Below are 15,219 nucleotides of genomic sequence, written 5' to 3' on the forward strand. Positions count from 1 at the left end.
CGGTACCGGTGCATAATCCCAAAACTCGTTCCTTGTTTTTGTCCTGAAAAAGGAAACCAGCCAAATAGCCAATAGGAGTCCTGCGCAACCCCGGGAATTTGGAGCGACTAGGTACAAATAATTGCGGTTGATTATATCAGCGGTTAGATAATACGTCAACCCCCGCTTCAATTGGCAGTTCCTCTTCTCTGCATACCCCGCTTAAGTGTCCACCATCTTCATCGTCCCCGGCAGGCCGCACTACACACTGGCACACACTCTACAGCCATGTCGAGCGACAGCGAGGACGACAGTTCGGCCCGCAGTCTGGCGCCCGATGATAGGTCAACATCGGAATCATCCCGCTCGTCTTCCATGAGTCCGGCGTCGATCCCAGACCTTGATTATATCCGGTTCATGGAAGGGAAGCTGCCTTCGGAGTCGTCATACGACAACCAGACGGACGAGGAGCCGTCGGAGGACGAAGAAGAGGACGACAATGATGATGAGGAGGAATGGTCGAACAAGGAGGAGGAGAACGACCACAGCAACGACGATGACGACGGCGGCGGCGATGAAAAGACAACAGTCGGCGGCAAGAAGCGTCCTTGCCAAGACGATGTCGCGGGGCCATCCAACAAGAACAACAAGAAGCAGGACAAAATTAAGCAGACTGTATATATCTCTATTTATCTTGTCAATCTCATCGCAGACGGTTAGTAATATGTATTCGACAGAGATCTTCTACATTATCGCCAACAGGTTGGTTTGTTGAACTGTGTGCCCTGACGAGCACACAATTCACAAAAAGGACCGTATGGGCTGTCTATAATGATCGCACACAATTCTGATTACCAACCTGTTTGCCGGGTATCACACACATCTTGTTACGCCGAATCATTTGTGTTCACCTCACTCATCGTAAACGGTTCATCGGAGTGAACTGTATGCCATATATCGCACACACCTTGATCTGGCTGCCCGTTTCTGTTGTTCTATCTCATCGGAAACAGTTCGTATAGATCAACCGTATGCCCCTCATCGCACACGCAACTAAAATCTGCACCGTGCTTGATGTATCATTCATCGCAAACGTTTTGCATCTTGTTTGATGGTTTTTTGCATCACCGTTTGCGATTAATGCATCGCACACAGTTTCGTCAAAGGGTCTCTGATCATAGTGTCGCGTTAGCAGCATCCTGTAGTAGTGTAGAGATCATGCGGATCCTCATCTTCTATCATCAAAAATTCATCAACCTCATCAAGGACCACTTCAAAGTTGGATCATTGTATGCTTGAGCTTCCCTTGTGCAAAGATATGATGTGCTCCCAACAATCCTTTGCATGAATGATGGGGTGCAAATGTGATAGATCTTTGGAAGGAACCATGGCTGGAAGGATGAACAAAGCGGAGTGATTGTATTGATTGTCCACCTCCTCTCTTGGCGTGAAATAGTTTGGATCATGCGGGTAGAAGCCTTGCTCGATGATTCTCCAAAGATTTGTTGGGATGTGATTCAAATGAGACTTGATGCGAAAAAACCCAATTAGCAAAATCACCCTTAGCAAGCTTAGGAGGAGGACCAAGATGGTTAAGATGAGGTGTAGGGACCAGTCCTCCATATAGACTGGGGGAGGGGCAACCGAGGAAAAGGTTCCCGTCCAATTCTTCTTGTGAGGGGAAGAAGTGTGAGTACCTTTAGCCGCTTCCTTGCCGGAATTGGCCTCCAACTCCGATACGGTGGGAGTAACCACAAGCAAAGGATCGAGAGTAGCTTTCATCCCCTCAAGCAATTCTTTGAGCATAGACTTGACTTTGGTCGTCATAGACGTCTTAAGTGAAGCCATAGCTTCATTTAGGTCGTCTCGTATGATCGAAGTCAACTCCACGGCCTTGGCACTTCCTCCTCGGTGTCAACCATACTCTTCGGGTGGTGAAACCCTAAAAAGAAACGAGGCTCTTATACCAATTGAAAGGATCGATATGGTTGACTAGAGGGGGGGGGTGAATAGGCAACTACCAATTTTTTAGCTTTTCTTAACAAATTAGGTTTAGCACCAAGTAGGTTGTCTAGATGTGCAACTAGGTGAACGACCTATATGATGCTAACAACAACAAGAAGAGCAAGCAAGATATAAAACACAAGTAAAGCTTGCACAAAGTAAAGGTAAGAAATAAGTACAAGCGGAGCCGGTGGAAACGAGGATGTGTTATCGAAGTTCCTTCCCTTTAAGGGGAAGTACGTCTCCGTTGGAGCGGTGTGGAGGCACAATGCTCCCCAAGAAGCCACTAGGGCCACCATATTCTCCTCACGCCCTCAGACAATGCGAGATGTCATGATTCCACTAGTGGTGCCCTTGAAGGCGGCGACCGAACCTTTACAAAGAAGGTTGAGGCAATATCCACAACTTAATTGGAGGCTCCCAACAACACCACGGAGCTTCACCACAATGGAATGTGGCTCCGAGGTTACCTCAACCATCTAGGGTGCTCAAACACCCAAAAGTAACAATATCCACAAGGGATTAGTGGGGGGAATCAAATTTCCCATGGTGGAGGTGTAGATCGGGGCCTTCTCAACCAATCCCTAGAAAATCAACATGTTTGATTGGCTAGGGAGAGAGATCCGGAGAAAATGAGCTTTGGGGGAGGAAGAGGTAGTCTTCTTAGAGAATAAGAACCCCTTTATATAGTGGGGGAAAAGATCCAACCGTTATTCCTGTGCTCAGCCCGCATCGCACGGTACTACCGCTCAAGGGAGCGATACTACCGCTTGCTGCACCGGCACTGCCGCTTGCCCCAGCGGTACTACCACTGGGGGCAAAGCACAGAGTCCTACGGGAGCACAAGGGAGATGCAGTAGGAACACGCCACAAGCGGTAGTAGGAGCGGTGGTAGGCGCGGTACTACCGCTTATAAGCGGTACTACCGCTCCTACTGCCGCTGCTCAAATGGGAACAGTTGGGGTCAGCGGTAGTATGCCGGTGGGACCACAGCCGGACTACCACTGAACCCGACACGATAAACTCGAGTCCCGAATCGAGGCGGTAGTACGAGCGGCACTGGAGCGGTACTACCGCCTGCCGCGATAGGCGGTACTGCCGCTGCCAGCCGTGGTACTAACACTGGCTCCATCCTAAGCCACTGCCAACACAACGGAGAACACTCAAGACAAGTGGGAAAGAACTGGGGGTGCAAACGAGATGTGTATATGTTGATTCCACCCAAACCTTTCCGATATGGACCCCCTCTTGATAATACAGTAAATCCTACGACTCAAGTCCACCAAAAATGAAATGAAGGAAAAACACTGTCTTCAGTTTTAAACACCGAGGGGTAGAAATCGTCTCGTGCCATATGAAGGAATATCTGAAATGCTCAACGCACATGATTAGTCTGCAAATGCAGTGTCATCAATCACCAAAACAACTAAGAGAGAAATATGCCCTAATAGGAGGTGAAGTCATGGCGGCGACTTGAGCGGTGCGAGGCCAAGGCGGGGCCGCTAGGCGAGGGCGACTCGTAGCAGTGGCGGGCGGCTCGTGGTTGCTTTGATGAGGGCAACCGAGCGGCTCGGGGTGAGGTCACTGCGGCGTCTTGGCAGAGGCGGCGCTCAGCGGAGGAAGTGACTTGGGGTTGGAGGCGAGGCCGGGGCGGCGGCCCGGACAGTGGCAGCTGAGCCAAGCCGCTCGGCGTGTGTACATCATCTCCATGAGCTTGCATCTTATTGTGTCAACCAACTGCTCAACTGGAAGCTCATATCTTGACGAGATCCAATCAACAAGAGTGTTGGAAATATGGCATGAATACTGACCATACCGAGACCCTATGAAAAGGGCATCTGATCACCGCTCAGGTTTGATCTCCAAAATCCATTCAGCAAGCTTATCATATTTTGCTTTTAATTTGCTCCAAATACTGATTGAACTCAATAAGTGTGCACGAAAATATAGCCCTCTTAAGAACCTCAACCATAGCATCTCTTGCTGCTTTAGTCCATGCCTCATCCAATTGCCTTTTAAATGCTTCAATAAGAAAGTCCACGCAATATCCATGATCACCGTCAGGGAACACCAATGGTACTTCATCCCATAATACATTTTCTCCATTAGATATGAATTTTATGTCATGAGATGCCGACAGTGAATATTTTAGTTGCTAAAGAAACCAATGCCAATTGTCATGGCTCTCGTTGTCCACTATAGTGAATGCAACTGGGAACACATCACCTTCCCCATCAACTAAAGTAGCAGTCAGTAACTTCCATTGCTTATTCGGTTTTGCATATACTGCATCAAGGAAAAGGAGTAGCCTGCACCCATTCTCAAAACCATAAAGCGAGGCATGGAAGGCAACAAAGAAACAAAATTTTGAATCTTCCATAGTCATTACTGTTGCCTGATTGTTTGTATCTGCGTTGGTATTTCCCCAAAGAGGAGAGGATGATGCAGCACAACAATGGTAAGTATTTCCCTCTGTTATGAAACCAAGTTTATCAATCCAGTAGGAGAACCAAGCAACACTATGTAAATGGTACGTGCACACAAAGAACAAATACTTGCAACCCAACGCGTAAGAGGGGTTGTCAATCCCTCCATAGTAAAAAGATAGACTAAATTGTATGAGATTGGATAAATATATCTAGCGAAAACACAAAATAAAATAAGTAAAGAAAAAGTGCAGCAAAGTATTTTGGGTTTTTTGGAATAATAGTTCTGAAAACAATATGATAAAAGATAGACCTGAGGGTCGTAGATTTCACTAGTGGCTTCTCTCGAGAAAATAGCATACGGTGGGTAAAAAATTACTCTTGGGCAATTGATAGAAGAGCAAATAATTATGATGATATCCAAGGCAATGATCATGTATACAGGCATCACATCCAAGATTAGTAGACCGACTCCTGCCTGCATCTATTACTATTACTCCACACATCGACCGCTATCCAACATCCATCTAGTGTATTAAGTTCATGGAGAAACGAAGTAATGCAATAAGAACGATGACATGATGTAGACAAGATCTATTCATGTAGGAATAGACCCCATCTTTTCATCCTTAATAGCAACAAAACATGCGTGCCTCGCTACCCCTTCTGTCACTCGGTGAGGACACCGCAAGATGAACCCATCACAAAGCACCTCTTCCCATTGCAAGAAAAAACAATCTAGTTACCCAAACCAAACCAAAGTTTCGGAGAAGAAATACGAGGCTATAACAATCATGCATATTAGAGATTAAAGAAAACTCAAATAATATTCATAGATAGATCTAATCATAAACTCGCACTTCATCGGGTCCAAACAAACACACCGCAAAAAGTCATTACATAAAATAGATCTCCAAGAACATCGACGAGAACATTTTATTGAGAATCAAAATGAGAGAAGGAGCCATCTAGCTACTGCCTACGGATCCGTAGGTCTATGGTGAACTACTCATGCATCATCGAGGAGCACCAATGAGGATGATGAACCCCTCCATGATCGTGTTCCCATCTGGCAAGGTGCCGGAATAGGGCTCTAGATTGGATCTCGTGGTTCTGGAACTTGCAGCGGATGGAATTGTGTTTTGACGACCCCCGTATGGTTTCTGGAATATCTTGGTATTTATAGAGCTGAGAGGCGGTGGAGAAGACCTCTGTGGGCCCCACCACCCATCAGGGCATGCTAGGGGCCTCTAGCACGCCTAGGTGGGTGGTGGGCCCCACGGGCCTCCCCTCGTGCACTTCCTTGGTTCCCAAGTTGTCTTCTAGGCTGAAAAAAACCGTCCAAAAAGTTTGTTTGGACTTCGTTTGATATGGATATTCTGCTAAGTAAAAAACAAGCAAAAAACAGCAACTGGCACTTGGCACTATGTCAATAAGATAGTCCCAAAAAATGATATAAAGTTGCTATAAAATAAAACATCCAAAAAAGATAATATAGTAGCATGATGTCTGCGTTCTGGGAACGGGGGTCCCCAGACTTGCCTGCTGTGGCCCATGGCGTGGCTCCACCAGCGGCCCCGTTCGGCCCATCTTCACCAGCAAACACTCAAGACCCTCGCGAGGGGCCAAGCCTCGCAAGGCGGAGGACACAAGACCTCCTCGGGGGCAGCCTCACCAGGCTGGCCCGCGAGGAGCAGAGAGATCAAGGCAAGGGGCACCTCGCGAGGTTCCTGTGACGCAAGCCATGACGACCATGACCAGGCGGCCGCCAGGCGGGCGCCAGCGTGCGCAGTGTCCTCGTTTCCTCTTTGGTGCTAAAGAGGCAAGTGCAGGCGAGGAGTCCCGAGGCATCATGCAAAGGTTTCCATATTGGTGCAACGAGACCAAGACCAGAACGACGGCAAGACGGAGGTCACCGTGGAGCCCAAGACGGCGTCACCACCAGAGCCTTTGGCAGACGAAGACTACTTTTGTCAGGATAACTTGTACTAGCTGTCCCCCTTCAAACTTGGCCATTGTGGGATCCCTTCCCGCTCAATATTTTTGAAGAGGACCAGGGCCTCTATAAATAGGACTATCCACCGCCATAGAGGACAGATCTAGACCAGCTAGAGAGACACCACACCAGCTCACCAAGCACAAGAACACCTCTCCTCGGGAGGCTGTTCTTCCCTTGTAACCGTTCATCCTCAGCCCAAGAGGCAATCCACCACACCACACTGGAGTAGGGTATTACACCACAACGATGGCCCGAACCAGTATAAATCTTGTGTCCCTGTGTTCTTTAGGTTCGTCGAGCTAGGCCGTGAGATCGTGGTGCTTGTAAGCTAGGGGGAGGAGAGATCTTCGTGCACACCCCAGTGTTCGAACCTTAAGGGTTTTGCCGGAACCCGTGATCCGACATTTGGCGCGCCAGGTAGGGGTGCGCCAGAGCCTCTCTTCCGGTGGTTGATCCGCCGACACTCCACGGTTTCGATATTCGGCGACCCGACGACCAATGCCGACCACAGGGCAGCCTGGCCAGCCCGGGCGGCGTCGTCCGCCCAAGAAGACCTCAACCCCGCGCCCCAGGCGGCACGCGCACCGCCAAACGCTGCGGGGCGCGGGCGGCGCGGTCAAACACCATCCACCCTTACTCCACAGCAAGCGCGGGCCGCCGCAAGAGCCTCAAGCTACGCTGCGGCAACGGCGCCGCACACCCGACGGGAACAAGCGAACATGAGGGCCGCGCTCACGGTGGCGCGCGAGCTGCTGTGATGCCGACTGATGGAGAGCGGCCAGGACGTGTTGCTGGAGCGCGTTTTTTGCCGAGATGTTGGATGCCGTAGCCAGGGGTACACCGCCTTTTTGCTCTTCGCATGCGCCTCAGGCTGCGGCCGGATCTCACGGTGGGCCCCGTCGTGCCCGCGTGCTCCTAGGCGCACCAGGAGGTTTTGTCGGCATCGACACGACCAGCGGCACCGGGCACCCAATCGCGCCTTTGCCTGCCTTGATGGGCGCATGCGTGAGCATCACCACCCACAGACACGGCAGGATGCCGCCCTACCACCCTCGGAGCGGCGCGCCGTGCCGGGCGACGTGGAGCGCGGGGCACTTCAGCGAGGTTTCTGAGGCGACGGCTCCTGAGGCCTATGTGCCCCGCATTATGGACCAAGAGTACACGCCGGAAGATGACCCCGGCTCGTTCCTCGAGCCAAGTTGGGAACAGGAGACGCTGGAAGTTGAGGCCTTCCAAGAGCCACCCGGGGGCCTCGCCGACCACGTCGGCGACAGCAGCTACAGGGTACCACTAATCTCTCAGGAGCAGGCTTACGCTAACCATGGGTCGCAAGTGAATCAGGTCACAGCGCCCGATGACGGCCCCAGCACGGCAGCCCCCCTCCCACCAGGGGAGGCGCACTGGGGGCTGCATGGGAGGAGCCAGGAGCAAGGCCCCTCCCCGCATCGCACGGAGCAAGGCGTTGCCCGGAGGTAGGCCCTCTGCCGGGGAGGCGCTGGTGAGCCTTCCCCCCGGCAGAGGACCCGTGGTCGCCGAGGGCGCTGCTAGCGACCCCTTTGCCCCTTGGCATCGTCCTGGTTTCCGAACGCCCCAACGGTGGTCGAGGGCGGCGCAAGGCGGTGCCCTCGTCTGGCAATATAAAGCAAGGCTCACGCCTTTGAAGGTGTCCGCTCGTGACACTCTCACGTAATAATGAGTGGGGCTGTACACGCCCCGGAGTCTCCGGAGTGCCGCCCTCGGGTCTCGGGGGCTCCCGCCCACGTCCTAGTGGATGCGCCATGCTCCGCGCTGGTGGAAGACCAGAAGACTAGACTAAGCGCCGGACGCGGCCATTTGCTTTTACCTTTTTTCTGTAGCCCCATTTTCTGGCTTTGGCCTTAAGTTTGAAGTTGAATTTTCATTGGTATGTGTGGGGGTGTCTTTTCTCGTTCGTGCAATTTCTTGCGATTTTGTTTCTTGCCTTAATTCGGGGTTCGCACCTGCTGCCTCCCCCTCGCGAGCCCCTCGCGAGCGAGGGCTGGGCACGGCGCACGCATGCTGCGCACGTCCTTCCATGGCTGGCGCTTGCTTCTCGCGAGGCCCTCTCGGACGGATTGGCGGGCTCCTTAGAAGCTCACATCCTCACGAGCCAGTTCGGAACTGGTCTTGACTAAGGTAAACTGCAGTAGTAAGCTCGCGACGGGACTCGCGGGCTCATGAAAACACATCTCCAACTTGGCCTAGGGAATAGAAGCAGTAATCTGTTTACATGAGGGGCTTCCCCTCCCAAAATGCTCTTACAACTTCCAGGGCCGTGCCCGAGCTTTCGCATGCAGGGTCAACGACAAGGAAGCACGGGCTCAATCGGACATGTTGCTCACCGCGTCCTCCGGGTCGCCCTCAGGCGCGTCGCTGGTGTCGCTGCCGCCATCGCCGGCATCACCTTCATCATTGTCGGCGCCACCCTCACCATCGTCGACCACGTCACCTTCATCCGCCGCGACCACCACCGCGTCGTCCTCGGAGGCGAAAGCCCTGACTAGAGCATCCACATTGTCCTCCACCCAGCGCGCCAGGTCGCCCCGGATGGCCCTGGGTATAGGGGCAATGGCGGCGAAAAAATCGAAGTTGGGGTTGATGTTCTGGAGATGGCTGAAGACACGGGAGAATGCACGCCCGAGCAGGCCACAGATCTTCTCTTCAACAAGCTGACGAGCCCTCTCAGATCGGTTCTCTAGGCATGTCACCACATCGGTAAAAAAGCGGAGATGGCTGGCCTAATCGTCTGAGTGGGGATGAGGGGCATATTCGTCGCAGATGGCGCCTAGCGCCGTGTTGGCTCTGATCCTGAGGCCTTGGAGCATGGGGGCGTGCTCGCGCTCCAGCGTCTGCCGGCGGAGCGCTTCCTCCCTGCTCTGCTGCGCGAGGGACTCGGCGGCGATGAACCGCTGCTGAAGTGGGAGCAGTTCAGCGCGGGCAGAGGCCAGCTTGGCCTGCACGGAGATCAGGGCGGCAGTGGCAGCTTTCTCACGCTGCTCCGCCTCTGCCAACCTCGACTTCAAGGCAGAACCCCGGCCATCAGCTTCAACTCCCACAAGCTTCGGCCTCATGCCATACCTGTTGTCGAGGTCAGCACGAGCCTCCGCCAACCTATTGTCGACCTCCTTCTAGATCCTCGCCTCGCGAGCGTTAACGGCATCCTCCGCTTGGGCAACTTGGCACTCCCTCGTCTCCAACCTCTCAAGTTCAAGGCTGCGCTCTGTGGCTTCCAGCGCCAGCGTCTCCTCGCGCTTCCGGATCTCTTCCTCCTCGGCAGGCGACCCCTTCAACGACGCTAGGGCGGCCCTGCGCGCCTCCACCTACTGCTCCAAAGAGGCGTTCAAGGCCAGGAGCTCCTGCCTACGCTCCTCGCTGATCGCACGGCGACGGTCAGCCTCCCTGGCCTCCTCCAAGGCTCGGGCGCTGGCCTCGCGCGAGGTTGCCAGGGATGCCTCGGCCTCCGCATTGGCATGCTCACGCTGGAGGCACCCGAAGTTGATGGCTACCTTCAGTTGATGCCACTCCTCCGCCAGCCGGAGACCCCGGCTTCAAGGTGCGTGTCAACATCCGCGAGTTCTCCGCCAAGCCGGCTCATCACGCCCATCGCCTCCCGAAAGAGCTCATGGCGGACGACACTCCGCTCGCGCACAAGCTTGAGTGCGCGACCAGGCCCATCTTCCGCAGCAGGGGTTGTTGAAGGGCCCCGAAGCGGCTCGCTCCCTCCCAGCAGGGGGCTGGGGGCTGGAGCTTCCCTGATCACCGTATGGGCCACGGTGGAGGCCTGGATCGGTGAGGGCCCACTGCTCGAAGTAGAAGCCAGGATCGAAGCCGTCCATCCGCCGTCCACAACCGGACGAGGAGCCCTTGGCACGCTTGCCGCGCCCCAGGCGAGGCTAAGAGGAAGAGACAGAAAAGGCGCGGGCTTGAGGGGCCAGGCTAGCGCGTTCGCTTCCCCGGCTAGCCGCGCGCCGGGGGCGACATACTGGCTTGAGGCGCTCAAGGCCAGCGAGGGATTCGAGGCAGGAGGAGGTTGCTTCCCGGGAGACTTCGTGGGTCTAGCAGGAGGGACCCTGAGGAGCCACCGTCAGGAGGAGAAGAAGCACTCAAGAAATTACAAAGATAAGGTACTCACTCGTCTATGGCGATACACTTACTATGCTTCAACGGCCGGACGGCACCACTGCTGCAGCTTGGAGACCCTTTCCTCTTGCGGAGCGCATCGAAGTCCAGACGGAGCCGGCCGAAGCATTGGATGTGGCAACCAGCACAGGGCGCGGCTGGCAAGGCGCCCGATGAGGCGGCCTCGTGAGTGCCTGTGACGCCCCCGATTTGACCGTACACTAATCACGCACGCAATTGTGTACGATCAAGGTCAGGGACTCACGGGAAGATATCACAACACAACTCTACAACATAAATAAGTCATACAAGCATCATAATACAAGCCAGGGGCCTCGAGGGCTCGAATACAAGTGCTCGATCACAGACGAGTCAGCGGAAGCAACAATATCTGAGTAGAGACATAAGTTAAACAAGTTTGCCTTAAGAAGGCTAGCACAAACTGGGATACAGATCGAACGAGGCGCAGGCCTCCTGTCTGGGATCCTCCTAACTACTCCTGGTCGTCGTCAGCGGCCTGCACGTAGTAGTAGGCACCTCCAGCGTCGTAGGTGTCGTCGTCGACGGTGGCGTCTGTGTGACACCCAAGTTTCTATTGAATTTTTCAAAAAGATTTTTTTGACTTGAAGGGAGTGATTTAAAAAAAAATTCTTCAAGAGAACTCTCACTCTCAAATATTTTTCTTTATGGCAAAAATTTTATTTGAATTCACCCAAGATCTGCCTTTGACCTGGGGAGTTCTTGCTCTTCGTTTGGGCTCAAGACAAAATGTTTTTCATTTGAGAGAATAACTTTTGAAAACCTTTTCTTGAATTTGCACTATGGCTTTTGGAAAGTACTTTGCCACTTTCAACTATTCCTTCTTGCCATGGCATAAGTGCAAATCCACTCTCCTAACCCTTCCCTCACCTCTGGATCATGATTTGCATCAAATCCAGCAAGTTGAACCTCCCCATGTATTTATTTCCATTCAAATTTCATTCAAATATTTTCTGCCTTCTATTCTACCTCTTGGAGATTTACAAAGGAACCCCTTTTTCTGTTTTGATTTTTGGCCCCAAACTTCTTTCCCCTCCTAGTCCTTTGAACCCTCAACCTAGAACCATGAAGATCCATTGGTCTCCAGTTCAAAATTTTCAAACTACATCAGCTGCAAGTTTGGACCAGATTTGCCAAATTTGGTGAAATTCATTCAAAACCTTCTCCAAAAATTCCAAGTAAATTCAGGCAGCCCCTGGGTGCTTTGAGTGATCGTCTCACCAAGTTACAGCTCCAGAAAAATTTATCTCTTTACCAAATCCTTCTGTCGAACACCTGCAGTGCATGGTCACTGTCAAGATCAGTTAACTTCAGAGTTCAGTCAGTGCTCACTGTCGTTTTCTTCATAGACGGGCATCGATCTTGCTAGTGCCATCGCATCGCCTTGCTCCTCGTCCTCGCCCTCTTGTTCCTGCACCGCACGAGTGCCTGGCATCTTGCGGGCGTCGGCGACGAGCAGCAGAAGGTGCGCCGCCCCGTGACCGACGCCGGCGGCGGCTTTGCGGGCGCCCGCGGAAGACACGGCGCCGACGACGCCACCCAGCGCCGCCCAAACCACCGGAGCCCGCCGCGTGACCTTCCACTCCCCCGAACGCGCTGCCGCTCTCGTCGTGAACCGCAGGGCGCGGAGCGCGCTCTCTGCCGCCGTTGAGCCCGTGCGGTCACCTCACCGTGGACCGACACCATTACGCCAAGACCAACCCCGTTCAGCTGCAAATCGAGTCCAGTAACATCCACTGATGCTGCTCGACCGCTCAAACCCTCTGCCAACCCACTGCTCCGCCGTAATCGCTCGCCGGAGATTCTCCGTTCACGGCCACCCCGTCGATCTGCCTATAAATAGGGGCCCCGAGCTTCAACTCGAGCACCCACCAGCTCTGCACTTCCTCTAGAGCACGTCTAGCCACTGGAAGAGCCCCGAGGAGGTCTCCTTCCTCGACTCCGGCCGCCGCGAGCCGCCACGGGATCCAGCCCGATTCGCCCCCGTGTGTGCTCCGCAGCCTCCATTCTCTTGCCAGTAACTTCACCATGCATCTCTCGTTCTGACCCGCACTTCAATTTGAAGCTTGCAGCCCTCCACCGGAGTTCCCCATCCTCACCCGAGCCGCCGTCCGCCGGAGATAGTGTCGCCGTCGACGTGGTGTCCCCGTTGGACGAGTCCACCACCCACCGACGCGGAAGAAGACACTGAAGCTCTTGGTACCCTCCGTTTCTCCTAACTCGCCGTGGTTCGACGCCGGCGTCCATCGCCGTCTTCGGGCGCCGGCGAGCCTTTTCAAACCTGACCTGCGGGCCCCGCGTGTCAGCCTCTGTTTTATTTTCCCCGAACCGTTTTCTGTTGACGCCTTCGTGCAAAATACGTCTTCTCTCTTGCGCTTGCGCATTTCCAAACGAACCGTTTTCTGTTTTCTCAGTTAAAACCCTGGAACTTTTCTGTTTCATTACAGAAAGGTCCCTGGACAGAAACCTTTATAACTTTTTAATAAAAAGGTATTTTTGAGTGATTCTTTTTCTAACATTCTTAAAATTTTGTCTAGTTTTTTATGGGATTTATTTGGGAAATATTTGGAAAAGTTTCTGTGCATGTGTTGGTTTTCACGTTAGTACCCGTTTCGTGATTGCCGTAGGTTCCGGGAGAGGTGACGGAGCCGCGAACTTCGCCGAGCTAGATTCCGACTTCTCCGAACCAGGCAAGCATGTTTGGACATTTGATATGGCAGAAGTTTTGCATGTTCATGTGAAAGTTTGTGTGTGGCATATGAGTGTCGGTAAATATCTCGTTGCTCGTAAGGCAACGACCCGGTTGTTCCGAAGTTGCGATGACCTCTGATGAGAGGTGGCCTAACCATGTAGTGACATGAAGGGCAGCAAGGTGGTACTGTTGTAGCATGCCAGCCTTGCGTCATCCGACTTTCTTCGACGTTAACATGGTTGGAGCCACGTTATCGATCTTTTCCCGCATGTTCCAAAGTTGCGATGACCTCTGATGAGAGGTGGCCTAATCATGTGGTGACATGAAGGGCAGCAAGGTGGTACTGTTGTAGCATGCCAGCCTTGTGTCATCCGACTTTTCTGACGTTAACATGGTTGGAGCCGTGTTATCGTCCCTTCCCCTTTCCGTGCTACCACATGTCTCATTGCCAGGATACGGTTTAGTAAGTTGGTAACCTCTTTCCGTGTACACACCAAACAGAGAGGCCGGGATGATGGTACCTTGGCCCAGGATTAAAGCCAGTCATTCGGTCAGGGGGCATGGGTGTTTCCGGTTGGGACCGAGAGGGGGGGCACCCCCTTATAGCGCGCGTATAGAAATTTGATCCCATGCTACGCGAGGTTGTAGCCTCCCCGACTCAAGGTTTTTCTTGAATGTTGCCGAGGGTGATCCCTGGCTTCGGATGGTTGAATTGGGTGTGTACTGGTTAGACGTGTTCCTTCCAGAACCGTAGACGGAACTAGTCCCCGTGACTACTGAAATCCGTTGGCTGTGGTTAAGTACAAACTCTGCAGAGTCAATTCTTTCCAAATCATCGTATCCATGATCAGTAGTGTATACATTATATCCATATCTATCCATGTGAAAAACTTGCCCCCGGTGAACAAGCTCAAGTGGTAAAATCTCAGGTTTTATTGTTATTCCAGTGGATGGACAAGCTTTACTTTGTGTCTCATGCTTGTGATAATTTATGTCTCCGAGCTGTTGTAATAATGAAATGTGATATAAGCCCTTTAGGTGACGTCGCGCAGACGTCCGACTGTGGCGTGTACTCGTTTCTCACTTTTGATATAAGCCCTTTATGTGATGTCGCTCAGACGTCCGACTGCGGCATGCACTGCCTTTACTTTCTGTTATAAGCCCTTTATGTGGTGTCGCCCCGACGCCCGACTGTGGCATTATTATTCCGCATTTTCCGCTCGAGGAGTCTTTCAGACACTCGTTTGGCACCTGCATTATTATTCCGCATTTTCCGCTCGAGGAGTCTTTCAGACACTCGTTTGGCACCTGTATTATTATTCCGCATTTTCCGCTCGAGGAGTCTTTCAGACACTCGTTTGGCACCTGTATTATTATTCCGCATTTTCCGCTCGAGGAGTCTTTCAGACACTCGTTTGGCACCTGTATTATTATTCCGCATTTTCCTCTCGAGGAGTCTTTCAGACACTCGTTTGGCACCCGTATTACTATCGGGCAGTTTCCGCTCGAGGCGTCATTCAGACCCTCGCTTGGCACCCAGTATTTATTACCTCTATGTCTGATCGCACTGGTTAACTTATTCATGTGTTTCATGTTTGCATTTGTTATACCTTATGTCCGAACTGTCTTGCGAGTACTTTCATAGTACTCACCTGGCTTGTTGATTTGGCCAGATGTTGACGAAGGCGATCTCTTGGACGAAGAGTTTGATAGCGCGTCCGATGCCTAGAGGAGTCCCAGTCAGTCCTGCGCGATCCCGGATTTTGGTCACTTGTATTGTATACGCTTCCGCCACCCGCAATAAGTCTTCTTGAGCCTCACTCCGACGCTCGATGAGTTGTAGTTTTCTGGAATCATGTCACTCGCTTTGCAGTGATATTTCCACCACCGTTATTATCGTGAGTTAGAAGTTTGCCACCCTATCCGCCGTATTGTTTTATCGG

General features: G+C 52.6%; 1 pseudogene; it reads right to left on the bottom strand.

Annotated features, from left to right (window-relative positions):
• Positions 1–3,564: 3,564 nt before the first annotated feature.
• Positions 3,565–15,219, bottom strand: part of LOC141022604 (uncharacterized) — a 40,488-nt pseudogene continuing 28,833 nt past the window's right edge.

Source organism: Aegilops tauschii, chromosome 5 (genome assembly GCF_002575655.3).
Source record: "Aegilops tauschii subsp. strangulata cultivar AL8/78 chromosome 5, Aet v6.0, whole genome shotgun sequence".
Lineage (NCBI taxonomy): Eukaryota > Viridiplantae > Streptophyta > Magnoliopsida > Poales > Poaceae > Aegilops > Aegilops tauschii.